An 8,349-nucleotide genomic window follows, 5' to 3' on the forward strand; every position below is an offset into this window, starting at 1 on the left:
CTATTCAGCCATAAAAAGAATAGACTTCTGTCATTTGCAGCAACATGGATAGACTTGGAAGACATTATAAATCAGAGAGAGAAAGACAAATACTGTATCACATCACTTATACATGGAATCTAAAAACACATCAAACTAGTGAATATAATAAAAAAGAAGCAGAATCACAGATACAGAAAACAAACTAGTGGTTACCAGTGAAGAGAGGGAAGGGGGAAGGGGCAACATGAGGTGGGGGATTAAGAGGTACAAACAGATATAAAATAAGCTACAAGGATATATTGTACAACACAGGGAATGTAGGAAATTTAAAAATAATAACTATACATGGAGTATAACCTTAAAACTGTGAGTCATTGTATTATATACCTGTAACCTATATAATGTTGTACAGCAGCTATGGACTTCCCTAGTGGCTCAGTGGTAGAGAATCTGCCTGCCAATCCTTGGGTCAAGAAGATCCCCTGGAGGAGGAAATGGCACCCCACTCCAGCCTTCTTGCCTGATAAATTCCATGGACAGAGGAGCCTGGCGGGTTACAGTCCATGGGGCTGCAAAAGTCAGACATGACTTAGTGACTAAACAGCAACTACATCAGCAACTATTCTCAAAAAAAAAAAAAAAAAAAAAAGAAAATTACAAGATGGTGACAGCAGATCACCAAACCCTCTAGGAAACCTGTCTGAGCTTGACACCCCACGTGCTTGCACAGACCACACGCCCGGGAGCAGGATGTGGGTGGACAGCTGCCTCTGTCTGTGGTCCCAGATTTACTGGGGAGGTTCTGACGCCATGTGGGGTGGGATGAGAGGGTTCCTGGGAAGTCTTCATTTTACAACAATTTCGTGTTTCTGTGGCAGAGGGTTAGTCCACTTCAATTTGAGAAGCAATAATAGTAAACTTTGGAAAAAGGAGGAGACTGTCGGTCTGGTGGAGAGCTAGGGTTCAAGAAATATTTATTTATTGAAGAATGCATAAATGAATTAGAGGATGTGAGAAGCCTGGAGTTGTTTGGGAGAGGTTCTAGGGAGAGGCAAAGTCTGAGTTTCCCATTCTGTCCTCTGTCTCTTTCCACCTAATAAATGATTCCCAGGGCTGGGGAGTAGAAGGCTGTCATTCATGCTTGTGGAATGACTGAGGAATGAGAGGGGGAGCCCCGAGCCCAGACACTCATGGTGAGCTGAGGGCACGAGTGTATAAGATCTCAGATCTCTCTCCTGGTCATTCTGGCTTCATAGTCACTGCAAGTCCTGAATGAGATTCTTTCTGTGTACAGATCCAGCCAGGTTCTCTTGGGAGCTCTTAGGGGTGTGGGAGGGGGCATGAGGAGTCTCAGAGTCTGAGGATGGAGCAAGGTTTGAGGAAGTCTGCCCACATTTTGGGCTCTGGATCCCCTTCAAGGTCTTTAGAGAAATGCTCTTAGCTGCCTCCATCACCTGTTCCTGTGTCTCCTCCAGGAAAGTCAGGAGCTAAATCCCCATAGATTTGGCTGCCTGGGGCACAGAAATGCCACCTGGGTCAAATGCCTGCTTCCTGCCCTCCAGCTGGAAGGCTCCACTCCCTTTTCTTGGAACTCCCGAAGTCTTTTATCTGTGCCACTGCCTCTGAGACAAACTTGTCACAGCCAACCCTGTGACTTGGGTGGCATTTGTTCTCCTGGTGAGTAGGGTCAGAGTGATTTATCTCTATGTACCTTTCTATACTCTCACCACAAGTGTCTATTTAGCACTGAGCTGCCTGAGGCTGGCTTGCAACACACAGAGGTCGAATCAAGGCTGGAATGTCTGTGCACTGTTCTAGCACAGGGCGGTGGGCTGCTGGGTTTGTGGGGCTCTCCCGACAGGGGGTCATTCATGCAGGTCTCACGGTGCAGCACCAGTGCAAGTTTGCAGGTGCTGTGGCATGGAAGCAGGAGCAGGTCAGCTGTTTTCTGAGCTGGGCTGGAAGAGGTTTTGTTGAAAGGCACTTCCTGTCCCCAGTGGCTCTCCAGATGGGAAGGGATCCAGTCTCGACAAAGAGTGGAGGAGAGACCAGAGGGCCCTGTGAAACTGGAGCTGCTGGGGGGCCTGCCATGAAACCAGCTGAGTTCAGTTTCATCATCTGTCAAAGAGAATAATAATTAGACAGCAGAAGAAGGGTCTGGTGGCCTTCCACATGCACTGTTAGCATCCACGTGCTCTGTTCTGGCTCCCTCTACCTCATGTCTCCTGGGTCCTCATTCTACCCACCCCTCTTCCACGGAGTCTGGTCCAGCAAAAGGCCAGGCTCTCCCTTTCCTTTACTTCTGTCTCCAATCAGTACAATAATTACAAGTAATATTTAGGGGGCTCTTACTACAGACCCTGCAGTTTTACTAAGCTCTCTCATGCATTAATCCATTGAATCCTCACAGTAAGACAGTGAGGTATTTCCACCCTCCCCATTCTCTAAATGAGGAATGGAAGCTCAGAGAGGTAAAGTTACTTGCCTGAGGTTGCACGGCTAAGAAGACGAAGAGTAGGGTCTAAAAGCAGGTTTGTCTGACATCATGGCTGGTAATCTTGGTTACCACCCTCCACCAGCTTCCTGAGTTATTTCTTGAATTCTGGAGCTGCATATCCCTGTTGGAATCTGGGTGGTTGATTTTAAAGTCGTTTGGAGATAAGGGGTGTGGTACTTAATGTGCTGGCCTTTGGTGTTTTTTACCGACCTCCTGGCCTTATTGTAGGGGAGAGAGCCTATGTTGCTGAAATGCCGGGCTGGAACGAGGTGTTCAGGGCTTGTGCTGTGAGACCAGCCCTCCTCCTCCATCTTTTCTCCTTGGAGAAACCTCCCATCTCTGAGACCCTAGTCCCAAGTGGCAGGTCTTGTGGCCGCGTTTTGCCCTGACCTTGGGCTCCCAGCACAGTTGTCATCTGAGATCTATTTAAACTGCCTGTTGGCTCTGCAGACAAGAGCTGAGTTGGACAAAAGGCATCCACTTTGGCTTCCAGACCCACGGAATCTTCTGGCCCCATCAGTAACCAGATTCATCTTCTTTATCAGCTGATGAGAGAGCAAAGGCAGGGGTTTAGTCTCTGTGGCTCGTAGGCCTCGGGACGTTGGGGATGACCTCACAGGACAGCCCCTCTAACCTGAGAGCTGGTGAGGGTCACGGGTTCGCTGGAGGCCCACGCTGGAGACGGTGCTTCCTCCCCTCACTTTGCTGGCAGGCCATGTGGGCAGCCGTGTGACCCAGGCTCCAACTGGGGCCTGGCTGTGTCCTGCTGGGGTCATCGCTTCATCTGTTTGTATTTTCTCACCTCAGTGATGTGTGTATTCTACCTACTCCCACAGGGGCACTGGGAAATCCTTGTGAGATAAGCGTGTGTTGGCAAGTGGGAATGCTTTTTTTTTAAAATTTAATAAAGTTTTAATTTTCAAAATGTACAGTTGGTGGGACCTGTTTATGCATTTCACCAGCAGCTGAGGCATTTCCACCCTTGGTGTTTCTGGTGTAAATCACTTGAGCTCAGTGCTTTGAAGCCAGTTTAATAAGTCCTTTACTAAGGGGTTTCTGAAGGGCTGCCCTGGCCAGGGAGCCACGAATCTTGTCTCTCAGAGATGACAGCTGGAGTTACAGCTTCTTTACAGAGTTTGTCATATGTCACCTTGTCAAACTAGACTAGGTTATTAAGCTTGTCCTGAACTCTGCCTTTGGGACCACTTCTTTTTGGCCTCACCCCCAGATTTGTTCACTGGATCCTTGTCTTTCTTGGCTGACATTCTGGCATCTTTCTTCTTCTTGTCATCCTTGTGTGGCTTAGCGAAGTTGGAAGAGGGAAGTGATTTTAATATGAGTAAACATAAATGAAGTGGCCATTGGCTACAGGGTTGTGAATGAGACCCCAAAGTGGTCATCTGAGGGCTTCTACCTGGAGAAAAGGGCTTCACAGAAATGTATTGAATGCTCACTATCAGGTTATTGGTAAACACCAGTGAGATCTTGGTGCAGAGCCATTACAAACAAATGGCCCACTTGTGTATCATATTTGGCCTATAGTATATTTATGCTTCCGTTGTAAAGGATAAGTACTTATTTTTTTTTAGCCTATGTAAGGTATTATGCCTTGATAGAAGGCAGACTTTTTTTTGTGGACCATACTCAATAAAGAGTTGACATAGCTCTGGTCCTTGGTGGAAATTCAGGTACATTCTCATTTCTTCATGAATATTAATTAAATAAACTTGGACTAAATTACCGTCAGCTGGATTGCTGTGAAAACCTGTGTAGAGGGATGAATGAACCCTGGTACCATCATGGGGCTGGGTTATGGGCAGTGGTATCCCCCCACTCCACCCCGCCCAACCTCTTTCCTTCAAGGATGTCCAGGTGAGGAACCGTTCACTCTTTGTAACCACGCTTTTCTTTTTGTTTTTAATTCAACAAATATTTACTGAGTGCCCGCCATCTGCCAGAAACTGTTTTTGGTTTTTAGACACTGTTTTTTTTAAAATAGCTTTATTGATGTATACTTGCATACAATGAACTGCCTGTATTTAAGGTGTACAGTTTGGCAACTTTTGACACGTGCATATACTTGTGAAACCACTACCATAATCAAGTTACAAACATGTCTGTAATTCCCCAAAGTTTCTTTGTGGTCCTTTGCAATTCTTCTCTGTTTCTTCTCTCCCCTGCAGTCACTGATCCACTTTATATCTCCATGGATTAGTTTGAATTTCCTAGAACTTTATATAAGTGGAATAATCAATCATATATACTCTTGTCTGGCTTCTTTCATTCTGTATACTTATCTTGGGATTCATCCATGGTATAGTGCATAGCAATAATTCATTCCTGATAATTTCTAGTAGTATGGCATCATATGGATATGCCAGAGTTTGCTTATCCATTCACCTGTTGAAGGGTTGTTTCAACTTTTTGGCTATTACAAATAAAGCTGATATTAAAATCCATGTACAAGTCTTTGTATGGACACGTGCTTTTATTTCTCTTGGGTAAATACCCAAGAGTGAAATGGCTGGATCGTTGGGTAGATAATATTGAATTTTTAAAGAAACTGCCTAACTGCTTTCCAAAGTGCTTGTCCTTTTTTACAATCCCACTAGCAGTTTAGGGGAATTCTAGTTTTTCCACATCCTCATCAACACTTGATATGGTCAATCTTTTTAATTTTAGCCATTGAATAGTTGTTCATTGTGTTGAAATATATACTGAGACATATTAAAATTTTAACAGTCCATTTGAGCAAAAATAAATTTGGGCAGCATCAAGTGGGAAGTGCTTAAGAGTGCTCCAACAACAGAAGTTCAAGAGAGATTTTCACAGAAGCCAAAGCAAGAAAATATTGATTGGCTATTGTTTAAAGACTAATTGGCTGGTTCTGATTGTTTGTTCTTTAGTGTTTGGATTTTGTAACCTTGAGGCATTTCCAGGCTTAGATTTTGATTTTCTTACATAGGCTGCTAGAACATTGCTGCTGCTGCTGCTGCTAAGTCGCTTCAGTCGTGTCCGACAATGTGCGACCCCATAGATGGCAGCCCACCAGGCTCCCCCGTCCCTGGGATTCTCCAGGCAAGAACACTGGAGTGGGTTGCCATTTCCTTCTCCAATGCATGAAAGTGAAAAGTGAAAGTGATGTCACTCAGTCGTGTCCGACTCTTAGAGACCCCATGGACTGCAGCCCTCCAGACTCCTCCGTCCATGGGATTTTCCAGGCAAGAGTACTGGTGTGGGGTGCCATTGCCTTCTCTGGCGAGGACATTAGAGCTCCTGAATCTAATGGACTCCTTCCCTTCAATAGCAGACCACATTTCCCATATATTAATAACAGATGGCATGTCATTGTGGTTTTAATTTGCACTTTAATTTGCACACCAGTGACTAATGATACTGACCTTCTTTTCTTCTCTTTGTTTGCTTCTTAGTCATCCATGTATCTTCTCCAGGGGGAGGGGTCTGTTCAAACCTTTTGTCCATTTTGTTGGGTTGTTAATTTTCTTATTATTTAGTCTTGAGAGTTCTCAATATGAATCCGTATTGAAATAGTTAGACAGTAAATAATTACAAATATTTCCTCTCACTGCGTGGCTTATCTTTTCATCCTGATTTTGAAGGGTATTTTTAATTTTGATGAAGCCTGGTTTATCAATTTGTGCTTTTATTGCTTGTGTTTTTGGTATTGTGTTTAAGAAATCATAAATTTTTTCTTCTACATTTTCTCTATCTGTGGTCCTACAGATTTGTTTTCTGTAGGTCTGTAATTCATTTTGAGTTAATCTTTTTTTATCTGACATGATGTACTGTTCCTGATGCTCCCCATGCCTTTGGGAGATTCATTTTCAATCTGGTTTTATTTACTTTCTGCCTGATAGATTTTCTTTAACATTTCTTCCTATATAAGTCTGATAGTAATGGATTCTTCCAACTTTTTATGCTTGAAAACGTCTTTATTTCATCCATTTTTTGAAGAAAGATTTTCACTAAGTATAGAATTCTAGTTTTCCCTTTCAATACTTAGAAGATATTATTCTACTGCCTTCTCATGTGATTTATTTTGAATGAGACATCTGCTCACCTCTTGACCTTTGTTCCTTTGTTTATAATATGTCTTTTTTTCCCTCTTACTGCTTTTAAGATTATCTCGTTATCACTGGTTTTGAGCAATTTAATTCTGTGGTGTGCTTCTCTTCACCGTTCTTTTGCTTTACATTTTTTGGGTTTCCTGATTTTGTAGTTTTCACTAAATTTGGAAAAACTTCAGCCAGTATTTTTTCAATTTTTTTTTCTGTCCTCTCCCCCCACCCCCAAATTCTGTGACTGCACTTGTATGTGTGTCAGGCTGTTAGAATGTGCCCCGTAACTCCCTAGTACTCTGGCCATTTTTCTAAAACTCTCTTTTCTCTCTGTGTGTCCTTTTGGATAGCTCTTACAGCTATGCTGTCACGTTTACTAGTTGACTTCCCATATATACTCACTAGTGTATTTTTCATCTCAGACATTTTAGTTTTCACCTTTAGAAGTTTGATTTGAGTCTTTTAAAATCCCTTGCATGTCTCCACTGAACTTTTTAAACACAGAATACAGCTATAATAACTGCTTCAATTCTAGCCTCTGTGTCAGTTCCACCTTCATTATGGGAAACATTTTCCTGCTCTTTTGAAAGGGGGTGTAGAAGTCACCTCAATAATTTCTTCATTGGAGTCTTTGACCCAATGGATTAGATGTGGTCAGGGTGTTGAATTAAGCCTGTGGATGTATTTTGTTTGTGCACAGTGTTTAAAAACTGATCTCACATGTTTCTTACACTTAAAAACCACGAGACCTTCTGCAAAACTATGGATTCCTTTAAAATAATCAAGGTATCTTGCAGGATGATTGCCATTCCTGCTGGAAACAAATAGATGGAGAGTGGCTACCCTCTTTAGATGGAGGGGAGGTTTCAATAACCCCTTCTATTTATATCCCCTAACTGTAGGCATTATCATTTGGGTAGTAGTTGTCTCACATCAGTTTTCCAGAAGCAGTTCCTGAGATGAGTATTAGTTCACAAGTGATTTATTAACAAAGGGCTCCTGGCAAAAGAGAGGGAAGGGTGCATGCAGAACAGAGGAGAGGAAGGAGCCAAGCAAGGATAAAATGTCAGGCAAAGATACGTGGGAGAGAATTTAGCTTGATCCCTCTGAGGAATGAGAGAGTGAGATGTAGGCGTCGGAGTTTGTCTCAACTAGCAGTAAGGGACCCAGACTTTCAGAGGGCCTCAGAATTAGCCAAATAGTGCCCCTCGCACCTGGCAAGGTGGGAAAAATGGGAAGGAGAGTAGGGTTGGACATCTGCGTCACCAGTCCCCTGCTCTTTCAGCTGTGCCAAGGAGGCTGTGCAGCCACCTGGGAGCCTCCAGTGGTCCTAGCTGTGATAAGGACCAGAGGGGACGCTGTGCTCATGGGATCAAAACCATGAAAGAGACTGAAACTCCTTCATCTTGATCATCTCCAAGTTGGGAAAAGGAATTAAGATCACTTGTGGGGACTCATTATATAGATGAAGAAACTTGGGTGCAGTGATGGGTGGGGATTTACCTAAGGACTGCTGTTTCCTCTTGTTGGAAATCCTGGCTGATGTCACTTCACACATTTCCTTACTTTGAGGAGACATCACCCAGATTTAGTAACCCTGTGGTTTCAGGAGTCTCTAGGGAGGGGAACCTTGTAGTCTCTCATTCGTTCACTCACTCACTCACTCACTCACTCATCATTTATTCATAAACATTCATTCAGTCCTTTCACTTCATGGCAAATAGATGGGAAAAAGTGGAAACAGTGACAGATTTTATTTTCTTGGGCTTCAAAATCTCTGTGGATTGTGAC

At 43.4% G+C, this 8,349-nt stretch overlaps 1 pseudogene; it reads right to left on the reverse strand.

Annotated features, from left to right (window-relative positions):
• Positions 1 to 3,379: 3,379 nt before the first annotated feature.
• LOC120854099 lies at positions 3,380 to 4,277 on the reverse strand (annotated as a pseudogene).
• Between the last annotated feature and the right edge of the window lie 4,072 nt (positions 4,278 to 8,349).

This window comes from Oryx dammah, unplaced genomic scaffold, assembly GCF_014754425.2.
Source record: "Oryx dammah isolate SB20612 unplaced genomic scaffold, SCBI_Odam_1.1 HiC_scaffold_27, whole genome shotgun sequence".
NCBI classification, from domain to species: Eukaryota; Metazoa; Chordata; class Mammalia; order Artiodactyla; family Bovidae; genus Oryx; species Oryx dammah.